This window comes from Peromyscus maniculatus, chromosome 2 (genome assembly GCF_049852395.1).
Source record: "Peromyscus maniculatus bairdii isolate BWxNUB_F1_BW_parent chromosome 2, HU_Pman_BW_mat_3.1, whole genome shotgun sequence".
In the NCBI taxonomy this organism is placed as follows: domain Eukaryota; kingdom Metazoa; phylum Chordata; class Mammalia; order Rodentia; family Cricetidae; genus Peromyscus; species Peromyscus maniculatus.
This window is the reverse complement of record NC_134853.1, coordinates 139,177,355-139,192,027: the sequence shown is the minus strand read 5'-3', so window position 1 is coordinate 139,192,027 and position 14,673 is coordinate 139,177,355. Positions and strand designations below refer to the sequence as shown.

Genomic DNA, 14,673 nt, shown 5'->3' with positions numbered 1-14,673 from the left:
CAGTTATTTTAGGTGAATCTAGATGTGTAATCTTGGACATATTGCTTAAGCTTACTGTGCCTTAGTTTCTGCCTCTATAAAATGGGGGAAATAAAGTACTAGTCTCCTAAACACAGTAGGACCATGAGATGATTTTGTGGGTACAAGTCCCAGACTCAGCATTTGTTGCCTATATTGGTAGGAGGGGAAATTCCAACTTCTTATTAATCTACTGAATTCACTTTAATGTAACATAGAGGAAAATCCATGACGTTATAGACCTTATATCTGAGATCAAGGTCAAGCTTTAGAAAGTCAACACAGAGAGGCTAACAAGGTGACTTAACCGTTCTTGCAGAGCACTTGCAGTTCTTGCAGAGGACTTGGGTTCAGTTTCCAGCACCCATGTGGTGTCTCTCAGCCATCTTTAACCCCAGTTCTAGGTCGTATGATGCCCTATTCTGGCCTCTGCAGATACCAGACAAGCATGTGGTGCACATACATGCATGCAGGTAAAACAGTCATACACATAAAAATAGATAAGTAAAAATCAAACATAGTTAAAGAAGGATTTGTGTAATTACTGGTCTAGGCAGGAGGTCCATGGAGCATGAGTTGGGAAGGTAGAATACTCGGGCTTCTAGGGGAAGATTGACTTAGTCTGAAGCCTCAGGTTCATGGAGGAAGAACTCTGGAGAGGGAGAAAGCTCAAGGTTTCCAGAGTCACAACGTAGTCATCAGCTCAGCTGGGACCAGATGGGGCCCACACCATCACGTCCTTCCAGGCATTCCAAATTCCAAGTTGCTCAGAGCATCACTGGAACAGTTTGACAAGCACAGGTGCTGTGGGATAATCCTTCTGTGCACTGTGAATATGTATTACTCTTATTGGTTAATAAAGAAGCTGATTGGCCTATAGCAAGGCAGGATAAAGTTAGACAGAACAATCAAACTGAGGATACTGGGGGGAAGAAGGGCCGAGTCAGGGGAGACACCAGCAGATGCAGAGAGAGCAACATGGGCACACTGTACTGAGGAAAGGTACCAAGCTTGTAGCAAAGCATAGATGAGAAATATGAGTTAATTTAAGGGTAAGAGTTAGCTAGTAACAAGACTGAGCTATTGCCGACCATTTATAATCTATATTAAGTCTCTGAGTCAGTTATCTGGGAAGCTGCTGCTGGTTATTTGGGAATAGGCAGTCAGGACAGGAAACATCTGCCTACATACAGGTAAAGGTAGCTCAGCAACACTTGCCTTGTCAGCAAACAGGGCCATGCACAACACCCTCATCACCCCCCCCCCATCAGATGGCCTCATCATCTGACTCCGGCTGGTAGAAGCTGCCTCCCTGCCTCTGCCAACTCCTAGCTGTGCAGCCTTGAACATACTGTTTAATGTCTCTGTGCTTCTGTTTCCAAGTCCACAGATCAAGACAAGAGGTAAGGAATCTGGGTTAGAGAGATAGCTCAGTGGTTAAGAGCACTAGCTGCTCTTCCAAAGGTTCGATTCCCAGCACCTACAAGGTGGCTCACAACTATCTGTAATTCCGGTTCCCAGGGATCTGATGCCCTCTTCTGGCCTCCACAGGCACAGACAGACATGCAAGCAAAGCACCCATACACATAAAAAAAAAAATAAATCCTTTTAAAGGGGGTACTAAATCGGGTACATAGAAGTGAGTAGGAGGGATGAGGTCCCTTCTCTCTTTCCCTTAAGAACAAGAGCAAAGCAGCCCCCACCTGAGCCTGAGAGAACCCACACAGGAAGCCTTGCATCGTGGAGTCTATGCATCACATCCTCACTCTCAAGCCCTCAGTGGCCCCATTTCTCATTCCTACAAGTCTGCAGGTTGAATTGCAGCTTCACTCCCTGCCTGATCCCCATCCACCTCATGCTCCCCTTGTTCCCATTAACACAACATCCTGGGTCTGACTCCTCACCACCCTTGTGGCTTGAACACCACTGTTCTGACTGAGCTGAAACCTCAGACCTGATCGACGACGACGTTCCCCTGACGGGTCTGTGTGACTCCCTCCTCCCTATAGAAAGAACAAAGCCAGGCTCCAACCACTGTGGATCCTTTGAAATCTGGCTCCGCTCTCCATCTCTCATGGAGACACGTGTTTTTACACACCCCCACACACGTGCATTCTCACACATACAGTCTACACCAGCACACCTGCACACCTGCTGCTCTCCTCCCTAGAATGCTCTGTTCTTTCCCGGGGAAATCCCTCTGGCTCATTAGCGCCTGGCTGAGACAGAGCATTGTGCTTTACAAACTCACCCCTCCCTCATTCCGTTACTCAGTCCGTTTTTCTTCCATTGCTTAGTCTGGGCCATGGGATGGAGGGGGCAAAGCACTGGCTGGAACCACCAAGCAAGAACACAACTGACAACAAGTCCCTCCCACCTTTCCCTGCTTCCTGCATGTAAGATGGATGTGATGGCCAGTGCTCTTGCAGCCACCCGAGAATGGGAGGTGATTTTCAGGATGGAAACCATGTTCTAAGGATGGAGCAGCCAAAAGAGAGAAGGGGCCTGGGATATGACTGCCATTGTGGACCTGCCATATGCCAAGTCTGGGCCAGCTCCTTGGGCTCTCACATGAGAAGAGAAAACACATCATTATTTGCCTACACCGCTGTTATTTTGGTTTGTTTGGGGGCCCTCTTTGGACCATGGGCACATAGTCACTCAGCCTTTGAGGCCCAACCCGAGGACACCTCCTCCATGAAGCCTTTGTAGACACAATCCCTGGCTCCCACTAAGCAGAATCTCCTTGCCACCACCATCCCCCCAGCCTCCCAGGAGTTTATCATTCTTCTTTCTGGCCCAGGACCAGACAACACCAGCATAACTCACTCTGTTCAAGGAACAACATTCTCTGACACAGGGCTGCATCTTCCTGGGCCTGGGAGTCTAGCCCAGGGGGCAAGGTTGTGTCCACTGCTGGTCGAAGTGGCCTCTCTCAAGAATACTGCAGCCTAGAGCCCCGGGAGAAGTCTGGGTGTGTGAATGAATGTGTAAATCACCTGCCTTCCAGCCCTTCTCTCTAGGACTCCGCGTTCTGCCAACTGAGGCCTGCCTGTCATCATCTATCCTTCTCAGGTCTCCTTCCCTTGCCACACTTAGCTGACACTTACAGCCAGAGGTAAGAGGCTCCTGAAGAGCAAGGATAAACTCCCAGCTGCCACACTCCTGACACCTGTTCTCTCAGCAGCCACAGAGTGCCAAGAAAATGAGGACAGCTGCTCTGAGAGGACCCACAAAGAGAGAAGATGCAGTGGCCTTGCTGGCATTCTGGCTGGGGATGCCTCCTTAGCAGTAGCCTTGACTTGGAGAAAGGTCACTTTCCAAAGAGATTCAAATCTACCCATGTCAGCTCAGACTTAATGATGGACACTGAAGATCTACAGACAGAAAATCAAAGTGGAAGAAATACCAGGACTTCAAGGCAACCTCAGTCACATAGCTCTCTCTGAATGTGTTGCTTGCCTCCCCAGAGCCCTGTGGGGTCCTCTGGGAAATGGGGATGTGGATAAAAGGGAGAGGAGAAGGTTTGCATGGCACTTGGATTCTGCTTCTTGAGGTGTGGATTGTCACTGTAGGGCAGAATGGCTTGCAGAATTATAGAGAAGGGTGTCAGCTAATTTTCATGGCACTGTGACAAAATACTTGACAGATGCAATGTAGGAGAGAGAAGGTCTTGGCTCAGGGTTTCAGAGGATTTCAGTATCTCATGGCAGGATCTCATGAATCGTGGTAGCAAGAGTTTGGCATGGAGCTGTTCCCATTATGGTTGCCCAGGAAGCAGACAGCTAGACCACAACCAGAGACAGGTATAACCTTCAGAAGCCCATTCCCTAACTTAGCTAGTTAGTTACCACATCTCAAGGGGTCTAACAAACTTCCAAACACTGCCCCTTGCTGGGGACTCAAAATATGAGCCTGTGGGGAATGTTTCAGATTCAGGCCACAAGAAGAGGATCCCAGTGCAATCTAAGGAAGAACTTCCCTTGTAATATAACTGTCCTATGAAGGAGCTGACCGCCCCGGGAGACTCTTGCCCCATGCACCGTGAAGCAATGGGCACTGCAGAAACACATACTTCCACAGAGACCTCATGTTGTGGAAGCTGTAACTCTGCTACCTAGTGGGGCTTCCTGGGGTGCCCTGGAGTTCTGGGAAACTTCTTGGCTGCCTTTCCGGGTTTTCGTTGCCTCCTGCCTACAGAGAGGATGGTAAGGGTAACCAGTTTATCAAGCATGGTGCTGGGATTGTTTCAAAGGTCCTTTCAATCTGGTTCACATCAGTCTTTTCTTTCCCCATGTCTTTGGGTCTCAGTGTCCCACACATGTGCTTTGAAAGTTCCTGTGAGTCTCTCTTTCTCACACACACACACACACACACACACACACACACACACACACACACACGAGCAGAAAAGCTGAACTGCAGGAAAGACTGTTAGAGCAGGAAGGAGGACACTGCACTGCCACAGGCCATACATTTCCCATCATGTCAGACTTCTCCATCCATCCACCCCTCCACCTATCAATGCACCCAGCCACCCATATACACATCTACCCTCCCACCTATCCATCTACCCATCCATCCATCCATCCATTCATCTATTCTTTCATCTATCCACCTATTCACCCATCCACTTAACCACCCTCTCATGCATCCACCCATCCATATGCAGCCAGCCTGCCTACTACAACATATATATTGAATATCTATTATATTCTAGAAACAATTATGAGAATAGAGCAGAGAGAGAGAGAGAGAGAGAGAGAGAGAGAGAGAGAGAGAGAGAGAGAGAGGCGCATTGGAAATGACTTGGCTGGACTTGTTTTGGCTTTGCCCTTATCAAAATGTGAACTTGCTGCATTCAGTTAGAAACTGGTGAACTGGTTGGGGTATTCTCCTTGCAGGCTCATGGGCTTTTTCAACTTTACTTTCAAATGGAGAGGTAATGAGGAAAGGTCCAGAGACAACCCCTTTCACTTCCGGTAACAGGACTGTCTCCTTGGGGCCTTATCACCCTGTTACACCATTGTTCCTAGGTGGACTTGGCAGCTGCCTCAAACGTTTCGTTTCGTTCTGAAGTTTCCTTGGGTTGATGGGCGCTGCCAGACTTTTGCCAACTAACCAAGGCTCGATGACAGAGTAGAGAAGGACTGTGTAGACTAGAAAAGCACAGAATAGTCGGCCACACATCTGAGACTGGTTCTCATACCTGGAGCTGGAAAGATAATCTCCGTCCAAGTGGATGTCAGAAGTGCAGGTTCTCTGTTTTGAAAGGGAGGCTAGTCAGGAACACATACTCATCAAACATGTCAGAGAAGGTCTGGGGGCCTGACATGAATCTCCCCTGGTTGACAATGTGCAGTGTGGAAGGTTGGAAAACACCTCCATCCTACAGGTCATACAAAGCAAAGAGAGTGCAGGAACCAAAGGGTGTATGTGAACCCAGAAATGCCTCCTCCTGTGGCTTAGGGCCAGGACTTATACTAAAGCTAAAGAAAGTCAAATTATAATGGATTTTGATGATGGTTTCAGTGGGTGAGATCAGGAAGTCCTGAGTTCAAATCCTTAACACTTATGTAAAAAGCCAGGCACAGCTGTGTGTGCCTGTAACCCCAGTGTTGGGGGCAGAGATACAGTAGATGGCAGGGGGGGGTGCTGGCCAGCCAACCTAGACAAAACAGTGATCTTCTGGTTTAGTGAGGGACTCTGTTTTAAAGGAATAAGGTAGCAAGCCATAGGCAAAGATACCTGACATCTGCCTCTTGACCTCTGCATGCTTGCACATGGGCATAGGCATCCACATACCCATCTACTCACACCATACATATCAACACACATACACACACACACACACACACCTAATTAGAGCAAAGGTCTGAAACTTTTAGAGAAATCAGAGAAAGCCCTGGGGCTTCTGGTGTGCTATTTTAACCTTTCACACATGTGCCCCATGCTGTTGACCTTGAACTGAGTGTACTCAGGAATGCATTCCTTAACTAATCATGATCAGGGATATACCTGCTCCCAAAGTGTTTTCCTATGTAAGTAGGTACAGGTATCCTGGATAAAATCCCCACAAGCCCCTTATTAGAGGTGGGTACTGTGAGGAAATAAACTAATGTGATTAAGCAAATCCTGAGGAAGTTGAGTTTACTGGGTTTGAGCCCTGCAGAACTCTAAACTGGTAGTGTCTGTATGGACCATATTAATTATACTAACAACAGACATCATAACGTTCCCCAAGGGAGTCAGCATTCAGGCTCCTTACACGGAAAGCAGTATAGAAAATTCAGAAAGTGTATGAAAACATAAAGAAGAAATAAAAAACACTGGTGACCCCACTACTCAAAGGGTGCTCTTAGAAACATTTTGGTGCTTGTAACTATTTTCATATGTACCTGTATATTCCCCTAATTTCAGACTATTCTGTCTGTGCCTTCGGCTGTGTCCTGAACATCTTTTCATTTGTTACACAGTCAGTGGTGCAATTTTTTTTACTGGCCACATAATATATGTCTGCACAGCCCTACCATAATTTATAGAACCTGTTCCCACATATTGGTATATCTGGGTGGTTTCTAGTCTTTTCCTGTGATAAACAACATTGTAATACATGCTCCTCTAAGGGCTGGATGTAGCTCAGTAGAAGAGTACTTGATGGCATGTGCTTGGACCTGCATTCCATTCCCATCACAGAGCAAAAAGTAGGGTCCTCCTAGGCAATCCTTAATGGCATCCGTGACTATTTTACTAGCATAAATTCCTAAAAGAGGAACTTAGGAGTGGAAATGTACAACTATTTGATGCATCTTGACAAAGCACCATCTAGACAATGATGCTATGCCCAGATGCCCATACCCTCCCCATGTATTCTGATTTAATAAGAATAACAACAAAGGGAGCTCGGGAATTTGCCAGGTAAACATGCACCTCACATGAACTCGCATTTCTGTCTGTTGTTTGTTTGTGACAGGACCTCACTACGTAGTAGCTCAGGCTGGGCTAGAACTCACTTAAATAGCCTGCTTGCAAAGACCCTACCTTCCTGGGCCCCAGACTGCTGGGGTTACAGGCGTTAACCACCATGCCCAGACTGGTTTGCCACTTAAGAAAATTATGTCCAGGCTTTTGTATTTGTTTACTTTTTTACTTCGTTTGAGCACTCCTGGGGAAGGCTGCTGATGCATTTTATAATTTGTGGAATAAGTTTAGAATTGTAGGGAAATCTCAGAGGTCCCACGGCCCCACTGCCATCTCCTCTAATGTGACCCAGACCTTATTAGGATTTTGGTAAGTTTCCCACTGCAGTCTTTTCTCTACCCTGATACCCAAGCCTGGGTCTTATAACTGCACCAAGTTATCTCTTTACTGTCCTCTGGCTGTCATGGGGACCTTGGAAAACAGCTGTCTCATGTTTTCTCATAATCAGATTAAGGCAACAGGTTCGGAGGAAGACTGCTTGAGAAGTGAAGACCCCTTCCTTCCTTTCCAGTCATTCCCAGGAACACAGGCTGTCAGTGTGACCTAGAACTGCTGATGTTAACCTTGACCGTGGCTGAGGTGATAGCTGCCGCTTATCAGCCCTAAAGTTAGTATTTTCCCCCTCCCACACGCTATTTTTTGGAAGTGAACCACTGAATGAAGCCAACTTTTAAGAGGAGGAGATTGGGGCTCCATCTGCTGGAAGGGGAATAGTATAGGCATTTTCTAGAATTCTGTAAAGATCTGTGCTGCCTCCCTTATGTAGTTATTTATTCTCATAACAAGACATAAGTAATATTGCTTTATAAACAACAAATGATCGTGGACTCTTTGGATTGTAATTCTATCTTATGATTTATCTTGTGCTCAAATCATCCAAGCTTTGGTGGTAACAAGCTGTCTCTGCTGTGCTCCTGTGTCCTTTGGGCACCCTGTCATCTGCTGTCTCACTCACATGCTGGCTCTCTTTTTAATGTTTTCTTATGTTCTGGAAGCACAAGATGTTGTAAGCTCATGCTGTTTTTCTCTGCCCATGTCTGAAGTCAGTCACTCCTCCAAAGGGCTTTGGTTCCTGTGATTAGAAAATGGTCTTTGGAGCCTCAAAGTCACATAATGTGGTGTCCATTTCTTCTGGAGGACAAGCAGTCCTGGGCTCTCAGCAGATACAGCTGAGAAATGCATGTGTATGTTCACCTACACCTATATGAATTTCTATGTACTTCTTTAATTTTTTTTAATGCTATTTATTTACTTAGGTGTGTGTGTGTGTGTGTGTGTGTGTGTGTGTGTGTGTGTGTGTGTGTGTGAATGCATCTGCTATGGAGCACATGTGGAGGTCAAAGGACAACCTGCAGGAGTTGGGAGTGGGCTCTCTTTTTCCATCATGTGGGTCTGGGAATCAGACTTGGATTATCAAGCAGCTGGAGAGATGGCTCAGCAGTTAACAGCACTTGCTGCTCTCACAGAGGACAGAGGTACAGTTCCCAACATTCACACGGTAGCTCACAACCATTTATATAACTCCAGTTCCAGGGGATATGACATCCTCTTCTGGTCTTTGCAGATAATACATGCACATGGCATACAGGTATGTGCAGGCAAACACACACATAAAACAAAATAAATCTTTAGAACAACAATAACAAAACTAACAGGCATGTTGAGGTACATCTGTAATCCCAGCAACTGGGAGATGGAGGAAAGGGGATCAGAAATTCAAGGTCATTCTCATCAACAAAGTGGTAGCTTCCAGACCAGCCTGGGCTACATAAAACTCTGTCTCAGAAAATCTAATTAATAATTAATTAATTAACTTTTTAATTAAAGAGAACTTCATGGAAGGAGATATTTGCAGTTCTAGAACCCAAAGTACAGAGATATCCAGTCACAGCAGCCAAAGGTATTCCTCTGGGAAAAGCTGGCATTTTTTTTATTTTATTTTAATTTTTATTTTTATTTTACAATACCATTCAGTTCTACATATTAGCCACGGGTTCCCCTATTCTCCCCCTCCCACACCCTCCCCTTACCCCCTGCCCACCCCCCATTCCCACCTCCTCCAGGGCAAATCCTCCCCAGAGGACTGCGATCAACCTGGTAGACTCAGTCCAGGCAGGTCCAGTCCCTTCCATCCAGACTGAGCCAAGTGTCCCTGCATAAGCTCCAGGTTTCAAACAAAGCTGGCATTTTTGCAAAAGCCAAATAGAACAAAGGACTTATAATCAAAACAAATCTAGAAATATGGGAGTTGTGTATCAGAGTTCTGTTAGAGAACAGAACCCATGGAATGAATATGTCTTAAAGAGAGAATGTATTAGCTAGGCTTTCACAGTACAGCCTGGGTAGTCTAGCATTGGAATCTGCACCAGAGAGGTTGAGAACCCAGGAGCTTCCATGAGGCTGAAAGCCTTAGCTGTTTCAATCTAGTGCCGAATGCCTGCACTATCCCTGGAGAGCCAATGATGTTCAGGTCACACTATAAGGCTCCAGAAGCTGGGTTCTAATGTCAGCGAAGAATGATGGAAGCCGCAGCAGGATGGATGCATTCACTAGCGGAGAGTGAAAGTGGACAGGAAAAAATAGTGACTTCCTCCCAGACCTCCTCCTCTCTAAACTGCTGCTGTAAGGTGCTACCCAGGGATGGTGGCCCTGCTTCTCAATTAATCTTTGCTAGAAGTGCCCGTATAAATGCACATAGGGATGTGCTTCTTAGTTGACTATAGATCCCATAAGTTGACAACCAAGATTAAGTTAGTTCATAGACTCAGTGTTGTTGTCGAGGACCTCACTGTCCCTTTCTCATTCATTTCCAGACAAGGCCCTCTTCTGCCTAAGCCCTTTGCATAAGTGTTTCATTCTGGTGAAATTTCTGGAGAAATTCTTCCCTGTCTGTCACGAGACACAGAGCACACTAAGTGTCTCTCCCCAGGACCTGGCAGCCTTCCGGATGCTTTCCGTCCTTGTGTCCACAGAACACTTCAGAGCCTCTCATATTCTGTCCATCTTCTAAGATGGGATCCTAATGACACGTGCATTCCCCATACTTACTTGGTTATAGACTCTTTGAGTCGGGAGATATCTACTATACCTATCTTCTTAGGGCCAAACCTGGAAAACTCGAGCCTATAGGTTAGACTGAACTTCTCAGCAGTCTGGCAAACCCTCTGTTGTCTGAGGTCCACCTCCATTCTGCATCATTATTATTATTTACCTTTCTCCTTTCTTTCTCCTGATGCTCTCGAGTTGTCTGCTCGGGAGCCTCAAAGGATTTGCATGTGCTGTTCCATCAGTCTGGAGTGCTTGTCCCTATGTCCTCTGAGGTCAGCTGCCTCAGGATGACTAGGGCACACCAGGGCCCCATGTTCCGCAGCATGTGTCCCATGCCTTGCTAGCATTTTTTCCCTGGATTTTATAAACGTGTTTCTTGCCTGTGAGTTCTTTATCTCAACCCTTGCCCTCTCCTGGCTTAATTCTTCAGCCTCCCCCCAATTCCATGACATACTCCTATTTTCCTTCCATATATTTCTTCTATTTTTCCAAGTTTGTAAAAAGTTTCTGTTACTTGTAAGACAAACAAAAACATCAACTTCATCACTCAGGGAAAAAAGTTAAGAATGATATTAGTCTTAGAGATGCATGCTGAAAATGGCAAGGTCCTGTGGGTCTGCTCTCCCAGGATTTATGCTCAGAAGGCCCCAACAGAAACCGGCAGCTTGAGCTGAGTGGTGCCCGAGGAGGGCCACACAATCCCAACCCAGATTGGACACAGCCCTCTGCAAAGGGAAGGGCCGCCCGCATCAGTCCAGAAGGCAAGTACCCTCCTTCCTTCCAGGAACCAGTGGCAGCTCTGCTCTGCAAACAGCCTCTCCTGAACTCAGGGACTGGCCGGGCCACAGCTTCTGTACCTGCACTCCTGGTGCACTGCATTCAGAATGCGTCTTCAGCAGCCATGTGCAGAGGTGCATTTGATCTCTCAAAGCAAAGAAAGGCTGGGGTGAATGACTAAGTAGTTCTAAAGGATGGTCAACAGGACTAAGTGACTCCTTTCATCCATACGTGGCTCTGCTTCCTCTTCCATGGAACCTGACTGGTCTTGAGTTTAGCTTTAGCCCCAAATGTAGTAGAAGCCACTTTGCCAGGTATGACCCTGCCACGAGAGCCCTAGAAGCCTCACTGTCCTGGGATCCCAAGCCCAGAACACTGTGGAGAATCTGATATGGACTGCTGGCAAGTGAGAGTCCATGTGGGGGTCACCAGGTGCTTCAGCTCAGTCAGCACCCAGACGGGAGGCATGTGGATGGGACTTTCTTCCCCGGCAGCCCAGCTGAATGCAGCTGTGGGTAAGTTCAGCCTGGACCAGCAGAGTCATCAACCAGAATTGGGAGCCATAAATGTCATAGCTTCAACCCAACCTACTGAGTTGGAGGCCATCTGTCATGTGGCATAAGTTAATAAAGGGAAATAAGATGCAGAATCCATCAGGGAGGGCACACCTGTCTGGCTGTAGGGAACTTTCAGAAGCATGCCAGGGTCCCCTCCCTGAATGGTAGGGATGCAAGGACTAAGAAGGCTCCAATACAGAGGTGTCCAGTGTGACCGAGTGGTTAAGGAAGCATTCTAAATGCGATGGGTCAGAAGCTAAGGCAAAGAAGCCTGCCCTGACTGCCACTGAGCTCCGCAGCAGCTGCTGCAGACCAGGGTTGGCACTGGCTGCTGGGGGTGAAAGGGTAGCTGGGCGGTGCCCTATCTGCCTCTCCCACGAAGTTCCAGGCAGCCTCGACCCTGAAACAAGGAAGAGATTAGCTCCTGTGCTCCTGATCCTCCCCCTCGCGCTCTCCATTATCCAGCCCTGAACCATGACTGAGCAGAAGAGACGATGATTAATGCAATCTGCACACTCATGGAGTTATAATTACCAGGTGGAGTTAAATGACGCCCCCGAAGAACTTACAGTACAATGAAGGAGGGCTGGGCAAGGGGCGGTGTCACTTAGGTCTTCTTGGGTTCAGTAGAAGGGGAGACTGAAGTCTGAAGGTGCAGGGCATCTATCCTGAACCTCCAAGGAAGGAGGGACCTTGGCAGGAAGAGGTGAGGAGAGGACATAACGCAGGGTAGGAGAAGTGGGAAGGAGGGACAAAGAAGGCATGTGTGGGCTGGGGAGATGACTGCGTGGCTAGAGCACTTACCATGCAAGTGTGGAGGCCGGAGTTCGAATCCCTAACACCAGGGTAAAAAGCTGGGCCGGTGTGGCAGAGCTGTAATCCAGAGCTCTGGAGGTGGAGGGGGGAATCCCTGGGGCGAGCTGGCTAGCTAGAGTTGTGGAATCAATGAGTCCCAGGTACAGAGAGAGACCCCTCCTTAGCAAATAAAGTGGGGAGACATTGAAGAAGGCACCAAACTCACAACCAGCAAAACTTCTGGCTTCTATATGAAGGCCTGCACACACACGCACAGACACCTGCACGCATGTGAGCCCACATGTATACAAATACACACATACACAGAGAGAGAGAGAGAGAGAGAGAGAGAGAGAGAGAGAGAGAGAGAGAGAGAGAGAGAGAGAGAGAGAGAGAGAGAGAGGGGCAAGGAGCAAAAGGCCCCTTCCGTACTGCAGGTCATTCCTTGGGAAGCATCACTTCCTCCCTTCTGAGGTTTCCTTTCTTCCTCTTCCACAGTCTCCAGAGTGAGGCTGATAGGTTTTCTTCCTATTCTGTCCTGTCCAGACCCATGATAGTTCGTTCAATGTAGAGAACTGACAATTTCAAAAGAGCTACCAAGTCCTAAGAATGCCTCTAGAGAGTGGCTCTAGCCTCAGGACTGTACAGACTCAGGCAAGAAGTTTGTATGGTGTGAGCATCTGCCATTGAGAAATGAGCAATGAAAAGAGACCTCAGCTATCCATGCCACAAAATGTGCTCGGAGCCCAAAAACAGGCTGAAAACCACGCCAAGCTAGTGAGGACATGGAGAGCCAGCCCATCAAAGACATCTACTCTTCTGGAAGGTCTTTTACTGCTCTAATCCCAAAAGACAGAGAAGAAGGTTCACAGGCTCTGAAATGGGCATGTCAGCGTGTATAGCAATCTGGAGAAGCTAGGGAGAGAAGTACGGAGAGGCAGGGAGAGACCACCATGGCCTAGAGACCCCTCTGAGACTTCACCCTTCAGCTTCTCTGGGAGAAACAGTATCTGGGAACTCAAACATGCCCTGCCCATGGTTGTGGGCCCGGGTCACCTCCCTGTGAATCACTCTGTCCCCTGCCTGACACAGTGCCATCCTTTTCCTGCCTGTTTTGGAAGCATCCAAGCAGCTTGGAAAAGCAGTAGCTGGAGAGTACAAGTTCACTTCATTTCTGACCCTGCTGCTGACCAGCATTCTCCCAAGCTCTTCTGCCTCCTGAAACTTCAGTCAGAGAGGTGGGAGGCAGGGAGGGAGAGGGGTGCTGTGGTAGGGTCCACACTGAACCCATGGTTCTGAGCCTCAGGCTCCCTATCAGTGGGGATGATTGATGTCAATTTAAGAAAAAGTGAGTTGTAAAACTGTAAAAAGTGACAGTCACATGGAGAGTACCAATTAACGGGGGGGGGGGGGGGGGGTTCTGGGGGGTGGGATGGTCCTCTGTACTCTCTTACATCCCTCCAGAAGCTAATGGTTCTCCTCCAAGGCTCAGCCTCCTGCTTTACCTGTTATTATGAAATGCCCCCTCTTGGGACACACAGCTAGTCTTCTGAGAAGGACAAGGGGGCAAGGGCACCATGGGAATGAGCATAACAGCCCACACCACACATGCTGCCCCACCCTGAGTGGCAGCAAGCAGGTGCCCAGACTGTGTGGATCCTGGCTCCACTCTGGTCTTTGTTCAGAACAGAACTGGCCCCAGGCAGAGCTGTGAGTGAGTCCACCTCCTTTTGGGCCAGGCCAGAGCCAGGGCAGGCCCAGACAGTGACAACACCCATTTTACGAGAAACAGGAAACCAGTTTACCAGCCTCCAAAATAGAACAGACAAAACCCCCAAAATAGGAGAGTGTGAGCGTGGGGTGGCTCAGGTTTCTGCAGTTGCTTCCTGATGGGTCACAGAGCATGTGTTGTTGTTTTCAATTTCATGAGAAAATGCCTGGGAGTGCCCTTACAAAAGTGAGCAGAGTATGTGGGCCGAGACCAGGAGGCAGGCTGCCCAATCAGGCTTCCTGTCCTGCTCAGGTCCACCTCCTCAGGCACTAGTGCAGCTACCGACAGTGCCAACCACAAGGGTCACGGAAGCCCTGACCCCTGTCTTTTCCCCAGCATGTAAAAAGGTGAGTCTCTCTTATCAGACAGTGTTGGGTCTCCTTGAGGCCCCTCAACTGTGCAACGCCATCCACCCTCAAACTGCCTCCACAAGTCCCCAGAGACCCTCTGGGTCATACCATCTGAGAGCCACGCTGACAACAGGCATCAGCCATGCCCTCCACTGGACCTTGACAAAGACATGGAGCCAGGCCCATGCTGCTCCCTTGACCAAGAACATCATTCCTTGGCACAGTCCCCTTGGAAGCAATCTTGCTGGAAGGGCATGACTACCTCTGTGATGCCCTCAGGGACAATGTCACAAAGCCCCCTGACATCTTAGAATCCGTACCCAGTGCACTTCGATCCTGTAGACATGATGACTGCTAAATGACCAGGTTCCCTTTT

At 48.0% G+C, this 14,673-nt stretch overlaps 1 protein-coding gene across 6 annotated transcripts in view; it reads right to left on the bottom strand.

Moving 5' to 3' along the window:
* Hivep3 (HIVEP zinc finger 3) overlaps window positions 1-14,673 on the bottom strand; it is a 432,983-nt gene that overhangs the window by 223,248 nt on the left and 195,062 nt on the right. The gene's annotated exons all lie outside the window — the stretch shown is intronic.